Raw genomic sequence first — 18,608 nt, forward strand, 5'->3', positions numbered from 1 at the left:
TGTTTTTCTAAGCATCTAGTAAAACTTGTCATTTTCACTCTCTGAAAGTATGGTCATTTATGATTCCTTCAAATAACAAAAATGCACAGCCCTCTTTAGGCCTCTAATCATTAATAGTTTACATTACTCTTAACAAAATCATTCTACATAAACAGATAGCTCCTAAAAATAGTACTCTCTCATTAAATTTAATTTTACAGAAAGAAGTTTAAGGAAAAAAGGTGTGCTTTATAAGTTAAGTGAAAAAGTACAAATCTTTGGCCTTTCTCTTGACATTTTTATGTCAAAAAACAAAAAACCTTCATGTAATTCAATCTAATGATTACTTTTTGCACCATAATTTGTTTTTTACACCACAAAGGAAGCACTTTCAGTATCTGTAAAAGGTGTTCAATCCTAAAACTTTCTTTACCTAGAGAATAATTCCTTAAAACAGAATTTGATACATGCTAAGACCCATTAGGAAATTACCAGTTACCACTTCTAAAACTCATTTTAAAATCAATGATATTACCTGATCAATTACAGGAATGGGGGATTAGAAGAAAGATAAGTACTTAAGAGACTTCCTACATGGAGAAGAAAAAAAATATTGCTTTATGACATTTAACAGTGGCAGCTGCTCCTTATTTTATTTAAATCTGTAAGAATTCAGTCGTTTTTCTTACGATTAAATTTCATAATGGTAGGATTAAAAAATAATGATTTGAAGTGAATACTGTAGAAAAATTACTGCATTCAGCTGATCTTCAGGAAAAAATTGTTCTCATGAGAAAATGGAAGGAAAAATGAGTAAGAACTACAAATATAGAACTTTTACAGGCTGTGATACTTGGTCTCTTTCAATCATGTTACTGCTCAATTAGAGACAATCTTATTCATGTCTATTGGAGCAGCACGGTGGCACACAGCAGGCATTGGTGATGTTGAGAACAGCAGCAAAACCCAACACATGGATGATCATGAAGAACCAGCTTATGAGATGAACACCTTTCAGAGAGGGTTATACTTGAAAGACCCTAGACTTCAGGATAATAAAGCTCTGAATTTATACTCTTTAAATGTATGTCCTATCTTGGCTATTATGATTTAAGTAAAATAGCAGAAGAATAAAAAAACAGAAAAGATGACCATATCATAAAAATGTAGCTATTTTGGCAGCTATATTGCAGAATATCTTGACTATCATTTAAATCAGCTGGGAAAAAGTCATTAACTGTATCCAAATTAATAAATTGTCCATATCAAAATACAAAAGTACTATCAATAATCACTTCTGACTTTCAGATTTAAATTCAGTGCAATTGACAATGCATCCCTAAAGGAAATCCAGCTTAAACATACTCAAAACATTTGTGTCTATTCCTGGGAGCACATTTAAAAAATATTGCACAGATTTTTTTATTTTTATTTATTTTTTTAAACAACAAGATAAGTCAAACACAGATGTGGACCTCTAGCAATAAAAGCAGGATATCAAGTGCCAGATACTCAGCATATTAGGTTTCCTACATAAGTCACAGGGCAGATTATTTCTAAATACCTCTAACGTGATCCAAAACCCTAAAAACAACTGGCACAAAACCATAGCGAATGAATGCCTTTCTGGATGTAAATTTAAAAAAAAAACATTACAGTATCACAGTATCACAGTATAGTGAAATTAAGTGTACGTATTCTTTACACCAATAGCAAATGCTACCCTACCTTAGTAAACTAAGACTTGCTTCAATCAATGTTATTTTGTAAAAATACCAAAACAACAGATGCTGAAAATAAAAAGTTGCATTACTTGGGTTAAATAAATTTCTAGGTCAACTTAGAATAAAGGTTAAACTTTTACTAGTAAAGCCCTCAAAATAATTAGTAACAGAAGTAGTGTTATAAATTTGCTAAGCTTGATTATAGGCAATTCCTTAATTAAAATATTTTAAGATAAAAATTTGACAACTACTTTCTTTAAAATTGATAGTCCTGGATTCTTATACAGATCATGACAAACTCTATTAAATCACACACATAGGCATGGCTCATGCTAACATTTATCTATTACTTTACTTTTAGCTGCATGAGCAGAAGAGGAAATTTGATTTGATACCTATATTCTTTAAGAAAATAATTGATATAAACAGAGTAAGGGACAGGATATAGTAGTGATTTCTGGGAAAAATAGCAGCATATATATATATATATATATATATATATATATATATATATATATATATATATATATTTGTAGTCACGAGTACCACAAATGCAGAATCAGAGCAGCAGTGAGTTTAGTGCAATCACTTTCTTTTCTTTTTAAAATTCTGAATCACTGCTATTTAAAAAAACCTTGAAGCAAGTCTTTTGTCTTAAAGATTATTTTTAAACTAAGGTAACAAACATTTTACCATGTAATGGCAGTTGTTATATGCCATTATCTTGCTTTGTATAAAAGACAATAACGAGAGATTTTTAATACTGGAGTTTGGTTACATTACATATTTAACCTTCTATACAGAATGATGGACACTTTGAGAAGCTATTCCTCATCCAGAAACATTTTAATCTCTTAAAAATCAAAGCAAAACAATTTTTTTAAAAAAGCCCCAAACTACTTTGCTCCTTTTCACAATAATGCACACTTTATCTATAATTTACTTATTGTTACAAAACATCAGATTTTTTTGTATCTTCACTATGGTAACTAAAGAAAAACAAAACATTTGGGCCCTTCTAGTATTTAATTGGCAGAAATATGTCCCCCAAAATAACCTATTGTATTTAAGCCATATCACTAAAATAAAATATAGTGAGACAGAGAGAGAAATAGAGACAGAGAGACAGAGAGAGAAATAGAAATAGAAACAGAAACAGAGCATAATATCCTTCTTTACGGATTTCTCTTTTAGTTTGACATGACCAAGGTCCTATGCTTTCATTTAACTTCCAATGCCCCCTTCCCTTCCACAATATGCACCAGTTGAATATATGCTCTGGGAGCTAAAAATGTACCAAAAATCTAACTCTTCTAAAGAATGCTTTAAAGTATTTTTAAGAAAATTTTTATTGTTTAAAAGGTGAAAAAAATATAAACAAGAAACTGATTCACTCCCTTACTTCATGCATCCATAATCAAACCAAAAACAAAATTTAAAAGCAAGAACAAACTACTGCTAAGAGTTTTGTTACGTCCATTTTCTCTGTACATACAAACTGCTCACTACTGAAGGGAAAAAAGAATAGAATCAATGGTGTCTGCTGATTGATTCAAAGGGGAGAAACACGGCTGTCATTAGTATCCAAACTCTGGTACATATGGGGTCTGCTTTTATAGTGTATATTTATTTCTCTCTTCTGTTTTTCATATCCCAAACTTCAAAATGCTATTTTAGGGGCGCAGCAGATTAGATTCCAACACTTGGTGAACAGAATTCACAAACTGGGACAAAACTCTGTCATCTTCAGGGTGCAATTTTGTATATATATATATATATATATATATATATATATATATATATATATATATATATATATATATATATATTGCATGGATATACTTCTCTTGGATTTGGTTGTAGTAGACTGGCCATGGTTCAGGTGGGACTGTAGCAGTACATGGGTCAGGGACAGTCATTTTGGCTATGTACACATTCATAGTTGGTCCATGGCTTGCAACTAGTAGCGCTATTTCTGAAGGTCTAATACACAAACTGAACCATCTGATGCACTGGCTCAAAATTTGTCTCCTGCTGCATTCCAACAAACTTCAAAAATTCCACCTGTTCCCCTATAGCTGTGAAATAGAGCAACTGTCTGTGTTCCAGATGTGCAGACATTTGTCAAAAGAACCACTTGCCAGATACTTGCCATCGGGTCTGAAAGCAACACTGTACACAGGTTCTTGGTGTTTTGTCAAAGTATGGATGCAAATCCCTCGGTCTACATTCCATAACCCAACAGTAGATTCAAAGGACGCACTTGCTAACATAAGGTTGGCATTTGGATTATTTGTCCCTGGTCCTGTTGGACTCGATTTGACAGTATAAATTTCTTTATTATGAGCTTGCAAATCATGTACACAATTATCTTGTTTCATGCTCCATAACTTCAAAGTCATGTCACCAGAACAGGAGGTCATAAGATTGCCAGTGGAGTCCCACTTGATAGCATTTACTTCATATGTATGTCCCTGGAATGTTTTAATAGATCTGTATTGTCCTAATTTGCAGACTTGAATGCACATGTCTGTACTACTTGAAGCAAAGGTGTTGTTGCTCTGCCAGTCAACATCCAACGCTGGTGCCGAATGAAAAGGAAACTGCTGCTTGGCTTCACAATTATTTGGGTTTTCAATTCTATTCCATTGGTCCTGATGTCTGTTCTTGTGCCAGTACCAAGCTGCTTTGATTGCAATGTATTTAGTAGTACAGTTTGAAATTTGATATTGATATTCCTCCAGCACTGCTCTTTCTGTTGGGGATCGTTTTTGCTATTTGGGGTCTTTTATTATTCCATATGAATTTTTGGATTGCCTCTTCTATTTCCTTGAGGAATGATGTTGGAATATTGATAGGTATTGCATTGAATTTGTAAATAGCCTTGGGATGTATTGCCATTTTCACAACGTTGATCTTTCCAATCCAGGAGCATGGAAGTTTTTTCCAATTTCTAAATTCTGTTTTGATTTCCTTTTTCAAGTTTTCAAAATTTTCATCATAGATGTCCTTCACTTCTTTGGTTAAGTTAATTCCTGGGTATTTTATTTTTTGTGGGGCTATTACGAATGAAGTTGCTTTCCTAATTTTAGACACCCTTTTCTCATTGTTGGCATACAGAAAAGCTATTGATTTTTGAGGGTTAATTTTATACCCTGCTATTTGGCCAAATTTTTTAATCATCTTGAGCCCCCTATGACCCAGCAAACCCACTTTTGGGCATTTACCAAATGATCACAAACAAGACCACACTAAATCTACCAGCACGACTATGTTTATTGAAGGATTATTTACGATAGCTAAGATATGAATCCAACACAGATGCCCCTCAGTAGATGAATGGATCAAGAAAATGTGGTATATATACACAATGGAATTCTATGGCTCCATCAGAAAGAATGACATGACCCCATTTGTTAGTAAATGGAAATACTTGAAAACAATTATATTAAGTGAAGTAAGCCATGTCAAAAAAAACATAGTTTCCATGGTTTCCCTTATTTGCAATAAGTAGTATATGTATGAGTCAAGCAAAAAAGGTCAGATAAGTTGATTTTAAGGAAATGAACCCTAAGATATGTATTCAAATGTTTTATTTTTCTTTCATGCGATTGTTTCTAACACGTTTATAAGATTATTTGCTTGTTGCTTTGTATGTCCCTCCCTCACAGTATAACCCCTGCTTTCACTGTATTTGATGTCGGTATAATTTCTGGAGGGGAAGGGAAAAAATAAATCGCTTAAATAGGGATAGATTTGGACCCATTGCAACAATGAGATGTACAAGTCGTTATGTTGATTTGTTTTTTTTTTTTTTTTTTTTTTTGACGGTCGTGGGGCTTGAACTCTGGCCTGGGTGCTGTCCCTCAGCTCTTCAGCTCAAGGCGAGCACTCTACCACTTGAGCTACAGCGCCACTTCCGTTTTTCTGGTCGTTTATTGGAGATAGGAGTCTCACGGTCTTTCCTGCCCGGGCTGGCTTTGAACCACGATCCTCAGATGTCAGCCTCCTGAGTAGCTAGGATTACATGCGTGAGCCACCAGCGCCCGGCAAGTCGTTATGTTGAAAACCACCTTTACAACTTTGGTGGGAGGGAGGAAGAGAGGAAGGTTGGGTGAGGATGCGGGGGTATAACGGGAATGGATGGGAAGAGGAAACAATGGAGGAGGCTACAATGCTTGATAGGAAATGGACTCATTATCTTGCCCATGTAATTGTAACCCCTCTGTACAGTATTTTCACAATTAAAAAACACATTAAGAAAAATAAATAAATACAAATAAAATTGAATAAAAATCAGGCCAGTTTAGTTTCAGGCTCTCCCTCTTCCCCCCCCCCCCCCCCCGCATCCTTCCTCCAATGGAAGGGATTCAATACCAATTGGTGAAATGCCTTGATAAACAAGCAAGCCCTGGGAAAATGAAGCTCCACAAAATTACTTCAGTTAAAAGAAATTTTTGTTTGAAAACTTTAGAAAATGTATGTACAACTGATTTTCTTTTTGGGGCCCTTAAAGAAAATTGAGTGTGATTTGTATGTGTTTGTGAACATGTTCATGATAGAAATTGTTAGCAATTTGTAACAATTGTGTGAGTTTAAGTTCAAAATTCAAAAGGTTATGAGGTTTGGACATTACCAAAACATTTTTAAAGCATTTTGACATTGTTTAAAATTAGTTTTTTTAAGGATTCTTTAACTTGAAAATTTGAAAATCTGATATTTTAGAATACATAAAGCTGTTTGTACTGTAATCAATATATCTGGGTTAACAAAAAGGAGAAACTTAGAAGCTAACAGAATACCTATCTTTAGGAGTGAATGGTGAACAGGCAAAAGTGCAGTTTAGCTGGTCATGCATGGTGGAACAGGCCATGGGAGGAGTCCACGCATGGTGAAAGAGGGCAAGCTGGCACAAACACAGTTCATCTCATGCTGAAGAGTCGGATTGGGTCGTGTCCTTTCCACAGGAAGGGCCAAGTGGCCCATCTTTATTCTGTCACTTTTTTCCTGCAGATAGACACTGAAGACATGATGGTAAAAATGAGTGATGTGAAGATCCGATTAGCATTGCTAAAACTGCCCCTTGGATGTGTTAAAATTAAAAGTAAGAAGGTCTTAAAAAGAGGGTTAAAAAGTTTATTTGTACAACGTGATTTGCTCTCAATGATATTCTGCCATTGGGTATGTTTTTTTAAGGCATAAATGTGTTAAGTCTAGATTCTTGGTAAAATGATGGTGATTGTAATTTTTGCATTAAGATAATATGTTATTTGAGTTTAAACGATTTCATGTGTATCTGTTTTAAAACAAGCAGCCAAGAGGAAATGAGTAACACACCTAGCCTTGAGAGTTCAAGGGATTTTTCAAAATGCAGCTAAAGTGGATTTCTGTATATAAAGTTTAAAAGTAAAATTGTTCTAAACTTTTCCCTCAAAGTACAAAAAGGAAGAATTAAGATTACCAAAATAATTGCTTAATTACTATTTCAGTTTGCTCTCATAGGTATTTTTTTAAACAGTTCCCAGCAGGCTCACAAAAAAGCATGAGGATTCTTGTAAGTTTGTCATATGTAACTTTGGTTCTTAGTAAGTTTCAGGTAAGGATATGCTTAAAATATACATCTATGTTGATCACCTTCTTGCTTTTAATTGGAGTAAAGTCACATTTTTGTGACTCATTGATTTGCAACTGGTTTGAATCCAGCCCGGGCAGAAAAAGGTCCGGGTGAGACTATCACCTGTACTCAGCCAGCAGAAGGCTTAAAGAGTAAGCAGAGCTGCTTAAGGATTCAAAGTGGCAGAATGTGAGCCTTGAGCTGTAGAGCTTAGGGACAGCACTCAGGCCCTGACATCAAGTCTAGCAACTAACTAAGGGAAATGCCAATGAGGCATTTTTCCCAGGGTGGAGAAGACACTCCTGGGACAAAAAAATGGAGGAGCATCCAGAGATTGTAAGCCAATGCTTGAATGGCAGAAATAATGTCAAATCCTAGAGTCATTTTTATGTGGCCCTTCAAAAATTGGTCAGAATCAGGAGGTCATGGGAAGATAGTTTGTAAGCATGCCTAAAGTCTATGATTATCTATCTTGTAAGGGACAGGAACTAGTCAGTCATCTGTGATAATACTAAAAAGCTAAGGTTGTAAAATGTGGAGGATAGTTTATATCCCAACCTCTGTATGTGTCCAAAGCTCTAATTGGCAATAACTTTTGAGCTGACTCCAGCTACATGAAATTCATCTGCTCAGGAAAAAGTTTGAAAACCTGAGAGTGTATTTCTATTGATATCTGTCTGAAGGCCTGCATAGGTAACTCAGACATTCTTAGGTTACTAGAGATCACATTACTAAGTCATCCAGACAGATCCTTTTGCAAACCAGAAGGCTAAATAATCTACACTGCTATAGTCAGAAAAAAGGTCTGTGTATTTGTGAAAAGTTAAAATGTTGTTCTTAATGACATCTAATCCTGGTAACCTCTTTGTAAAATAGGCTAAGTATATAGGTTCCTGGTTAGGTAGGAACAACACCCCTGAGTCAGCTTGAAGAAGTGAGAGAAGATGAATCTTTGCCCATCATCCCCTTTTAAGAACAAGGGACCACAGTCACTTTTTTAAAAAATGTGGCAAAATAGACAGAAGGAAAAGACATGGGAAAGAATAGTACAATCCTGAGCCCTCTATATCTGCCTAGTAAATCCTAGCATTAAAAGAACTATCTCATTTAAAAAAATTGTTATCTTGGTTAATTGTCCTGGGCTATTATCTAAATAGTCTTAAAAACTAGTGGGGTCATAGCCTGCCAAGCCTATGCAATGTATCCTTAACCAGTCTGTGTAGGAATTTGCAGCCCAGCATGAGGTGTGACAGTCCCTTGGAGCCATTGAGAGACCCTGCTACTGCGGCTGCTGCACACCCTAATGAGTAAAGTTCAATGACAGCTTGACAGTAATCTGGAGGAAATCTATATCATCATGCAGACTACCGCCACCCTGGTAAAAGTAGACTCAACTCCTGCCTGATTCCATCACCTGAAAATGCTTCCTGGTTGAACGCTGCTAATACTAAGATCTTGTGGGACATTCTTTTGGTGATATCCAATAACCTCTCTATTCCCACAGTGGATAATGGGGTCAAGTATATCACTGGCTTGTCTTACGTACATCAGTGTCACAGCCTAGTTTGGCTCTGGTATGGTAATAACCTGCTTCCTCCTGGGTGTGTTTTAAAGATAAAGGAGAGATTTTTTTTTAAATCAATGGAAGTAGGAGGAGGAATTAGAACCAGCCCTAATCTTAGCCTTAAAATCTAGTAAGCTTTTCATCCCACTGGTGCCTTGAGGCTTTCTGAGAGAACTTGGTTCCACAAGTCGAAGGAAAAATGGGCAGTTTTAAATTCTAGTCACAAAGGAGCTCAAGGAATTGTAAAGAAGAGGAGTGTAGTAAAGAAAGACTTAGGAAATGAATTAGGGAAAAATTGGAATCCTCTAGATAAGAAAGGATTTAAAAAGTAAGGATTGTCTTAAAATGTTTGTAAAGAAGACAAACATCAGAAAGTTTAAGTATGTAGCAAATGGTGTGAGTATGTCTTAAAATTGGAGCTTACGAGTACAGCTGGTATAAAGGTAAGTTAGGTGTGGTATACGGAGTCAGGATTGCTGGAAGAAAATGTAAGGGCCTTTGTTACTGTTAATTTTGTTACTCACGATCGGACCTTGTAGATTGGTGTCCTTTGTAAAAAGAGAATCAGCACTGTCCATCTATTGATCTGAGATCCCAATACCAAACTGTAAATATAGAAGACTGTGCCTATTAGGAGACCATGATTGTTCCCCTTGTTCTAGAAGAGGAGAGAATGAAGAGCCAAAGTAACTCCAATTTGAGATTAACCACAGCATATTGTGATAAGCTGCCCTCAGAGTAACCCCAAGATAGAGAAAAAAATACAGGTTGCCACCCACTCTGCCCACCCTTAAGAAAGAAGAACAGTTGCCCAAGTGTTCCAGGAACAGGATAAACCAATAGTTCAGAAAAAGGGCAGAGCAGTTAGGGTGGACTCAAACCAATCCTGTAACTGCTTGTGAGGAAATTCCCTAAACTTGTTTGTTCAGTACTATAAAAGATGTGCTGATTGTGCTCTGGGACTCTTAATGTCACCGGTTACCTGATGTGTGGAGGACCAAGCTTGAACTTGCAAATAAATGTCTCTTTTGCTGTTCCCATTGGTCGTGGTCTCTGGTGGTCTTTCATGGGTCCCAAGTCCATACAACAGGGCTTGATACAAAATGTCTCTTCCCAGGGAATTAAATGATGTCATTTATAACTAAAAGTATTTAGGGTCATTATTAACATCTTACACCTGCTGAGGTTTTTATTTATACTTCTCTTTCTTCCTTTCTTTCTTCCTCCCACTCTTTCTTCCACTCTTTCTTTCTTTTCTATGCTTTTTTCTTTTTTCTTTCTTTCTTTTTTCTTTCTTTCTTTTCCCCTTACTTTCTTTCTTTCTCCTTCCTTCCTTCCTTCCTTCCTTCTTCCTTCCTTCCTTCTTTCCTTTCCTTCTCTCCTCCTATTCTATTTTTCTTTTTTTCTCTTTCTTTTCTCTTTCTTCTATTTTTTTCTCTTTTAGGAAATGAGTATGAATTTAGATATTTTGTTGGCTGAACAAGTATTCTACCATTAGAACAATCCTTTTTTCAAGGTAGTTACTTTGCTCATAGATTATCAGTTTTGCTGAGGCCTGAACAGAGGCTAAGTTCTTCAACTCTATCTGCCAAGTAACTAGTATCACAAATGCATTCCAACATGCCAGGCTTTAAGATGTTATGAGAATCTTATTACTTTCCTTGCACACTGGTTCTGAACAGTGATCTTCTCAATTTCTACCCCTTTAGTTAGTTATGTGAGCTCCAATAGCCTGGCCTCAGTATAGATTGTCTACATGAATGATAGAAGCCAATTTCACTTTAATCTCTTTTTTTTGCCAGTCCAGGACTGTTATAATTTTATTTCTAGACAATGTTGTGTATATGTGCACGATAGCGTTAAAATGTTGCTTTCCCCCCCTTTTTTTCCTTTTTTGTATTTCTTGGTCATGGGGCTTGAATTCCAGGCCTGGGCGATGTCCCTAAGCTTTTTAGATAAAGGCTGGCATTTACCACTTGAACCACAGTGCCACTTTTGGTTTTTTGGTGATTAATTGAAGGTAAGAGTGTCAGGGATTTCATGCAAGGGCTAGCTTTGAACTACCACCCTCAGATATCAGTTCTTGAGTGGCTAGGATTACAGGCATAAGCCACTGGCTCCCAGCTAAAATGTTACTTATTTTAAGTTCTCTGATTTAGTTGGGGAACTAGCATGAGTGTGTAGAAAGGTAACTTTCAAGTCATCTCTCTAAATAATTTCAGAGATTCATTTTCATAATATTTATTGCAGTGATCAATAACAGAAGCTTTCCAAAGTAACAGAATGATCTATAATTTTCTCCTTCCCATAGGTATTATTGGAAGAAAATGAAAGAGATCTAAGTCAAAGTCAATATGCACTATAATTCTGCATAGAATCTTTATTTTTTAATATTTTTATTAATGTGAAAATACAATAAAGAGGGGTTACAATTACACGGGCAAGATAGTGAGAACATTTCTTATCAAGCATTGTTGCCTCCTCCTTTGGTTCCCAATATCATCCCTTCCCCTCTCAACCCCCCAAAACGACCCCCCCAGAAGTTGATGTTAGGCGAAATGAACTCCAAGATAAGCATTCAAAAATTTTTTTTCTTGGGATTGTTTCCAACTTATTCATAAGATGATATCTTTATTGCTTTGTATGTACTTCCCCAGGGTGGAAGCCCTGCTTTCACTGTATTTGATGTTGATATAATTTGTGGAGGAGAAGGGAAAATAGGTTTTAAATAGGGTCACAGGTGGCCCTATTACAACAATGAGATGTACAAAACGTTATGTCAATTTTTATTTAATTATGAAAATAACATACAGAGAAATTACAATTACATTAGCAAAGTAATGAGTACATTCCTTATGAAGCATTGTTGTCTCCTCCTCTGTTTCCCCTTCCCATCAATTCCCATCTCCCACCACTACCACCAAAGTTGTAAAGATCATTTTTTGTCATAACTTGTTGACATCTCATTGTTGCAATGGGTTCAGCTGTATCCCTATTTAAACAAAGATTCCATTGTAAAACCATCTGCTCCTGGGCTTTTCTTAGACGGGAGGTCTCTTATTGCCTTTTCTATTTCAATGCTTGATTTAGGCCTCTTAAGATGGTTTAACTCATCTTGGTTTAATTATGGCATGTCAATATTTGCTAGGAAAAGGTCCAATTCTGCCAAGTTCTTGAACTTATTAGCATAAAGTTTTGAGAAATATTCCCTTATAATGTTCTGAATCTTGGTTGTTTCTGTGGTGATGTTTCCATTCTCATCTCTGAGTTTATTTATTTGGGTGTATTCTCTTATTTTTCTGATAAGATTTGCTAAGGGTCTGTCAATTTTGTTAATTTTTTCGAAGAACCAACTATTTGTTTTGTTGATTCTTTCTATAGTTGTATTTGGATTCTAATTCATTTAATTCTGATTTAATTTTAATTATTTCTTTTCATCTAATGGATTGGGGTTTATCTTGCTGCTCTTTTTCAAGAAGGCTCAGCTGTCTCATTAAATTGCTGGTTTCAGATCTCTCCAATTTTTTGATGTAAGAACTCAGACCTATAAACTTGCCCATGAGTAGTGCCTTTGCTGTGTCCCAGATGAGCTGGTAATTTGTGTGCTCATTTTTGTTGAATATCATGAACATTAAATTTCCTTTCTAATCTCTTCTCTGACCCACTAGTAGTTCATCAGTGTGTTGTTCAGCCTCCATGTGTTACTGGACTTTCTTTGGTGGCTTTTTCTGTTGAGTTTTAATTTTATTCCCTTGTTGTCTGAGAGAATGCAAGGAATAACTTCAATGTTTCTAAATTTGCACAAGTTTGCCACCTAAAATGTGGTCTATTTTAGAAAATATTCCATTGTTCCTGAGAAGAACGTGTATTCTGATGCTGCTTGGTGAAATATTCAGTAGATGTCTGTTAAATCTAGTTGATCCATGCAGTTGTTTAGATTTGCGGTTTCTCTGATGAGGTTTTGCCAAGTTGATCTATCCAGTGAGGAAAGTGGTATGTTAAAGTCTCCAACAATTAATGTCTTTGTATTTATGTGGGATTTGTGGGAAAGTAGTGTTCCTTGCTTGAATTTGGGTGTTCAGTTGTTTGGCGAATAGATATTTAGAATTTTAATATCCTCCCGAAGGAGAGATACCTTAATTAGTATGTAGCGACCTGCTTTATCTCTTCTCACTAATTGTAATTTGAAGTCAATTTTATATGGGATTAGGATTGCAACTCCCGCCTATTTATTGGGGCCATTTGCTTGGTAGATTTTGTTCCAGATTTTCACATTCAAAATGTGTTTGTTTTTATGGGAAGATGTGACTCCTGAAGGGAGCAGATAGAAGGATCTTGCTTTTTAATCTAACTAGACAATCTATGTTGCTTAATTGGAGAGTTAAGTCTGTTAACGTTGAGAGATAGGACTGAGAGGTATTTGGGAGTTCCTGCCATTTTATCCATCAGGTGCTATAATTGTATTCTACACATTTATTGATTAGTTACCAATTATTCTCAAATTTTAATATATTAAAATACTTTCTTTTTTTTCTTATTTTCTTGGCCACGAAATCAGCAACACCTCAGTCAACATTTCTCTCATAGAACTTTTCACATGGGTTGGTTAAATCTTGACCTGAGTTCCAGTCTTCTGAGAACTCACTCATCTGCTTAGGATTTGATGCTGGCTGTTGGAAAAGAGCTCAAGGAAGGATGTCATTTAAAGCCTTACAACTTTATTCTTTACCAGGGTATTCTCCTGCTGCTTTGGTTGCTGAGAGTGTGAACAAGAGCAAGCATTCCATGGGGAGCAAGGAGACACCAGATGAACTTTACTTACTGAGATTTCTCAGTGATTTGCTATCACATGTACTGTATTTTGCAAGTCGAATCTGTCAAAACTACCAGTTTTAAGAGATAGGAAGAGCGTTAAAAGAACTCTTAGAGACAAATACATCTTCAACCTATTTGGTTCCAAGCATTCCTTCTAATGCTTATTCAGCAGGTACTGAAACTTGTGTTGGCTGTATCTATGTGTCTTTCTCATGTGTGCATGTATACATGTGTATATGTATGTGTGTATTTGTGTGTATAACATACATGTGTACATACATAAGGGCAATTGCACACATATATGCATACTTAAATAGATGTACATATACATATATATGCATATATATATACATATATATCAGGTGTTCAGTGGTTGATTTAATCTACAGTTTACAGCACATTGTCATTCTCACAAAATGTACATGATAAACTGCTCTGAGGATCTGTGCTCACTTCCCCCAATACCTTACTTTTCATCCCTGTGAACAACTTCAGCCTACTTTCCATAGGATACCTTTGTTTTTGTTACTTACTGATAATAAAAGAAAAAGGATGTTTGTAAAAGAAAAAGATCTTTTAGGTCACTGGTTAAAGTATCTTATCCGTCCCAATGATTCCTATGAGACAAAATTTATAATAGTACTAAAAGTGAAAAGGAATTCCTAGATCTGTTGTTTTACCATTTAGAATGGCAAAGAATAATTTCACGGCACTGTTATAACTCTTAAAGAATCCAAGGGTACCTGATGGTCCTTATCATGTTCCCACAAAACCAGTGGATTCTGAAGGATAATAGTAGACCAGCAGATATTCTAAGAAGCAGTCATGGAGCATGCAAGAGAAAGACAGGAAATGATAGAGAGTGAAAGAGAGAGAGAAATATAATTCTTAAAGTGCATAACAGATGAACAAGAGCTGTATGAGAATATTCATACTGCTATCTTTAGACTTTACAGGTACATTTGAAAATATTTGATATATGATAACCCATCAACATAAAATATAAAGTGATTTTGAAAAAAATAAAGATTACTCAGAATAAATTATAAATGCAAAAACAATGTTCACAGAAGCAAACTCTCAGAGATATTTCATGACTTTTAAACGGACAAAGTGGCTGAAGTTAGTATAAATTTAGAAGTATGACAGTACATAAAAATATAAAAATATATTCATATATTTCATTATATAACCCAAAGCAGAAAGCAAATGTTGTTTAGATGAGTTTTTTAAAATAGAGTTTCTCAGGTGCTGGGTCGGTGGCTCAGGGGTAGAGTGCTTGCCTTGCATGCATGAGGTCCTGGGTTTGATTCCTTAGCATCACATAAGGAGAAAAAGACAGAAGTGGTGCTGTGCCTCAAGTGGTAGCACTAACCTTGAGCTGAAGAGCTGAGGGACAGAATCCAGAACCCAGAGTCCAAGCCCCACAACCAACAAAAACAAAAACAAAAACCTAAGCAAAACACATTCTTCACTTTTGTGGCCTCAACTCTGTAATACCACTGATTCAGCCTAGGGCTAAGATTTTCGGTGTGGACATTTATCAACACTCCTGATTCAGACTCTACTTGAGAAAATTTTTAATCAATATTGTGTTAATTTTGCTCTTTGTAAATTCACATGCACCTGTAAAAAATGGTTTGGCCATCCCAGTAACATTCTCAAAGTACCTCGTAATGACAACTTACAAAAATTTGTATTATATTATAACAAGGAAAAGAATGCTACAAATAAAGAAAAACAATAATTAAATATTAATGATTAATAAAATAAAAACCAAATACCAGTGTTTCCAATCTTTCAAGTGTACTACATATTAGATTTTACTATTTCTCATATTCCTGTACATTTAAAACTGGCTAAAATTATGATGTTCAACGAGTTTTATAGGCTATGAGAAGTCTTTAAAGTTGCCCTCTAAGATTACTACTTATGTCTCATCTCATAATTTATATATGGCTTATATCATCATTTGTTCCTCGCTAAAATATAAAGAAAGGAAGCCCTAAAGTTTTAACAGAAACTTTATAGTAAAAGTCTTAACTCTTTGCTCTGTTTCTTTACACAAAGACTTTGCAACTTCTCATTAGTAGCGTTTCTATAAACTCTGAAATGGACATACTTAGTAGTATATGTCTGCTACCATAAATCTTAAATACTTTATGGAAAAGTTTTTTGACCTGACAAAAAGTCTTAATTTTGGCATATATAAGCAAATTCCCAAAATTAAACATACTTAAAACATTAAATTGTTTGGAGGGAGGTCCAGTCGTGAGTCCTGAACTCTGGGCCTGAGTACTATCCCTCAGCCCTTCAGCTCAAGGCTTGCACTCTAACACTTGAGCCACAACAGCACCATGTCCAGTTTTTTTTCTGCTTATGTGGTGCTGAGGATTAGAACCCAGGGCCTCATGCAAGCAAGGCATGTGTTCTACCATTGATCCAGCTTCCCAACCCAAAAAATTAAAACTTTTAACAAACCTTAACACTCGCTGCAGTATTTATTATGACAGGTGACTTGTATAGAATAACTGAATTCCTCTTGCTACACATCTCTTGAACAACTAATATCCGGAATTAATTTGTTTTTGACATTATCAATCTTGACTTTATTCTTAAATATGTGCTTATGTAAGAAATATATGGTTCTAAAATTTCACGACAATATTTTTGAAATTACATTTTGTTGAATTATCTAGTTTAAGAAAATCAATTCCACTTTATATATAAAAAATGTTCTGTGCTCAATTCGGCAGCACATACACTAAAATTGCAACAATACGCAAATTAGCATGGCCCTTGCGCAAGGATGACACACAAATTCGTGAAGCGGTCCATATTTTACAACAGATGCTGGAGGGGATGTGGCCAGAAGAGAACCCTAATGCATTCTTGGTGGGAGTGTAAACTTTTTCAACCACTTTGGAATGTAGTATGGAGGTTCCTCAAAAGACTCCACATAGATCTCCCCTATGTCCCAGCAATCCCGCTTTTGGGCACTTACCCAAATGTTTACAAACAAGACCACACTAAAGCTACCAGCACAACTATTTTTATTGCAGCACTATTTACTATAGCTAAGATATGGAACCAACCCAGATGCCCCTCAGTAGATGAATGGATCAAGAAAATGTGGTATATATACATTATGGAATTCTATGCCTCCATCAGAAAGAATGACATTGCCCAATTTGTTAGGAAATGGAAAGACTTGGAAAAAATTATATTATGCGAACTAAGCCAGGCCCAAAGAAACATAGGTCCCATGGTTTCCCTTATTTGCAGTATCTAATATATGTCTGAGTCAAGCAGAAAAGTTCAGATAAGTTGATGTTAGGGAAATGAACCCTAAGATATGTATTCACATGTTTATTTTTTCTTTCATGCGATTGTTTCTAACACATTTATAAGATTATTTCTTTGTTGCTTTGTATGCCCCTCCCCCACAGTATAACCTCTGCTTTCACTGTATTTTATGTCAGTATAATTTGTGGAGGGGAAGGGGAAAATCAAATCATTTAAATAGGGATACAGGAGGACCCATTGCAACAATGAGATGTACATGTCTTTATGTCGAAAATGAACTTTACAACTTTGGTAGGGGAGGGGGAGCAGGGAGGATTGGGGGGGCAGGAGGAAGATGGTAAGGGATGGGAAGGGGAAACAAAGAAGGAAGTCACAATGCTTGATAAGAAATGTACTCATTATCTTGCCTATGTAATTTTAACCCCTCTGTACAGTATTTTCACAAAAAAAAAAGATTACACATAGAGCTCCCCTATGACCCAGCAATCCCACTTTTGGGCATTCACCCAAATGATCACAAACAAACAAGACGATAGTAAAACTACCAATACAACTATGTCTATTGCAGCATTATTTACCATAGCTAAGATATAGAACCAACCCAGATGCCCCTCAGTAGATGAATGCATCAAGAAAATGGTGTGTGTGTGTGTGTGTGTGTGTGTGTGTGTGTGTGTGTGTGTGTGTGTGTGTGTGTGTTATGGGAATTCTATCGTCCATCAGAATGAATGGCATCACCCAATTTGTTACGAAATGGAAAAACTTGGAAAAAATTATATTAACTGAAGTAAGCCAAGTCCAAAGAATCATAGGTCCCATGGTATCTTTTATTAGCATTAAGTAAATATATGTCTGGGATAAGCAGAAATGGTCAAAAACTATGTGCATATGACTAGATAAGGTAATGTTAAGCTAAATGAGCTCCAAGATAGGAACACGAGTGTTTTTTTTTTGTCTTTCTTGCTGTTGTTTCTAACGTAATTATAACGTACAATGTGATTTTTTAATTTTTTATATGGTCCTTCCACACAACATAACCCCTGTTTTCACTGTATTTGATGTTGTTGCACCTGCGTCTTGTATATACACTTCTCTAATTTGTGGAGGGAAAGGGAAAAAACAAAATGCTGAAATAGAGATACAGGTTGACCCATTGTAACAATGAAATGCACAAGACACTATGTTGAAAAACGAACTTTACAATTTAGGCGGAGTTGGGAGGGGGGTGGTGAGGAGTGTAATTGTGGAGGTGGAAGGGAAGGGATGGTGGGGGAAAAACAAAGGGGAGGTAACAATGCTTGATAGGAAATGTACACAATACCTTGCTCATGTAACTGTAATTCCTCTGTACAATATTTTTACAATAAAAAAGTTTAAAAATGTTCTGAGATGGAAGAGTTTTTTCTATTATTTTACCCATATAATATCGTTAACAAAGAAATTAATGCAATACACTGACCTGAAGATATTTTGAATGAGTGTGTGTGTGTGTGTGTGTGTGTGTGTGTGTGTGTGTGTGTGTATGCATGCTTGTGCATGTGCATACCTGATTGTTGGCGTGAGCAGAGTTTGAACTAAAGGCTTAAAGGACTTGTTAGGCCTTTCC

At 35.7% G+C, this 18,608-nt stretch overlaps 1 non-coding gene and 1 pseudogene across 1 annotated transcript; one reads left to right on the plus strand and one right to left on the minus strand.

The window, feature by feature from the left end:
* Positions 1–3,672: 3,672 nt before the first annotated feature.
* LOC138835457 (F-box-like/WD repeat-containing protein TBL1XR1) lies at positions 3,673–4,624 on the minus strand (annotated as a pseudogene).
* An 11,812-nt stretch (positions 4,625–16,436) lies between these two features.
* On the plus strand, positions 16,437–16,540 carry LOC138835469 (U6 spliceosomal RNA). Its single transcript, XR_011374638.1, has one exon. It is a non-coding gene; the product is annotated as a U6 spliceosomal RNA (small nuclear RNA).
* Positions 16,541–18,608: the final 2,068 nt, after the last annotated feature.

This window comes from Dipodomys merriami, unplaced genomic scaffold (assembly GCF_024711535.1).
Source record: "Dipodomys merriami isolate MVZ:Mamm:240054 unplaced genomic scaffold, mDipMer1.0.p SCAF_239, whole genome shotgun sequence".
NCBI lineage: Eukaryota > Metazoa > Chordata > Mammalia > Rodentia > Heteromyidae > Dipodomys > Dipodomys merriami.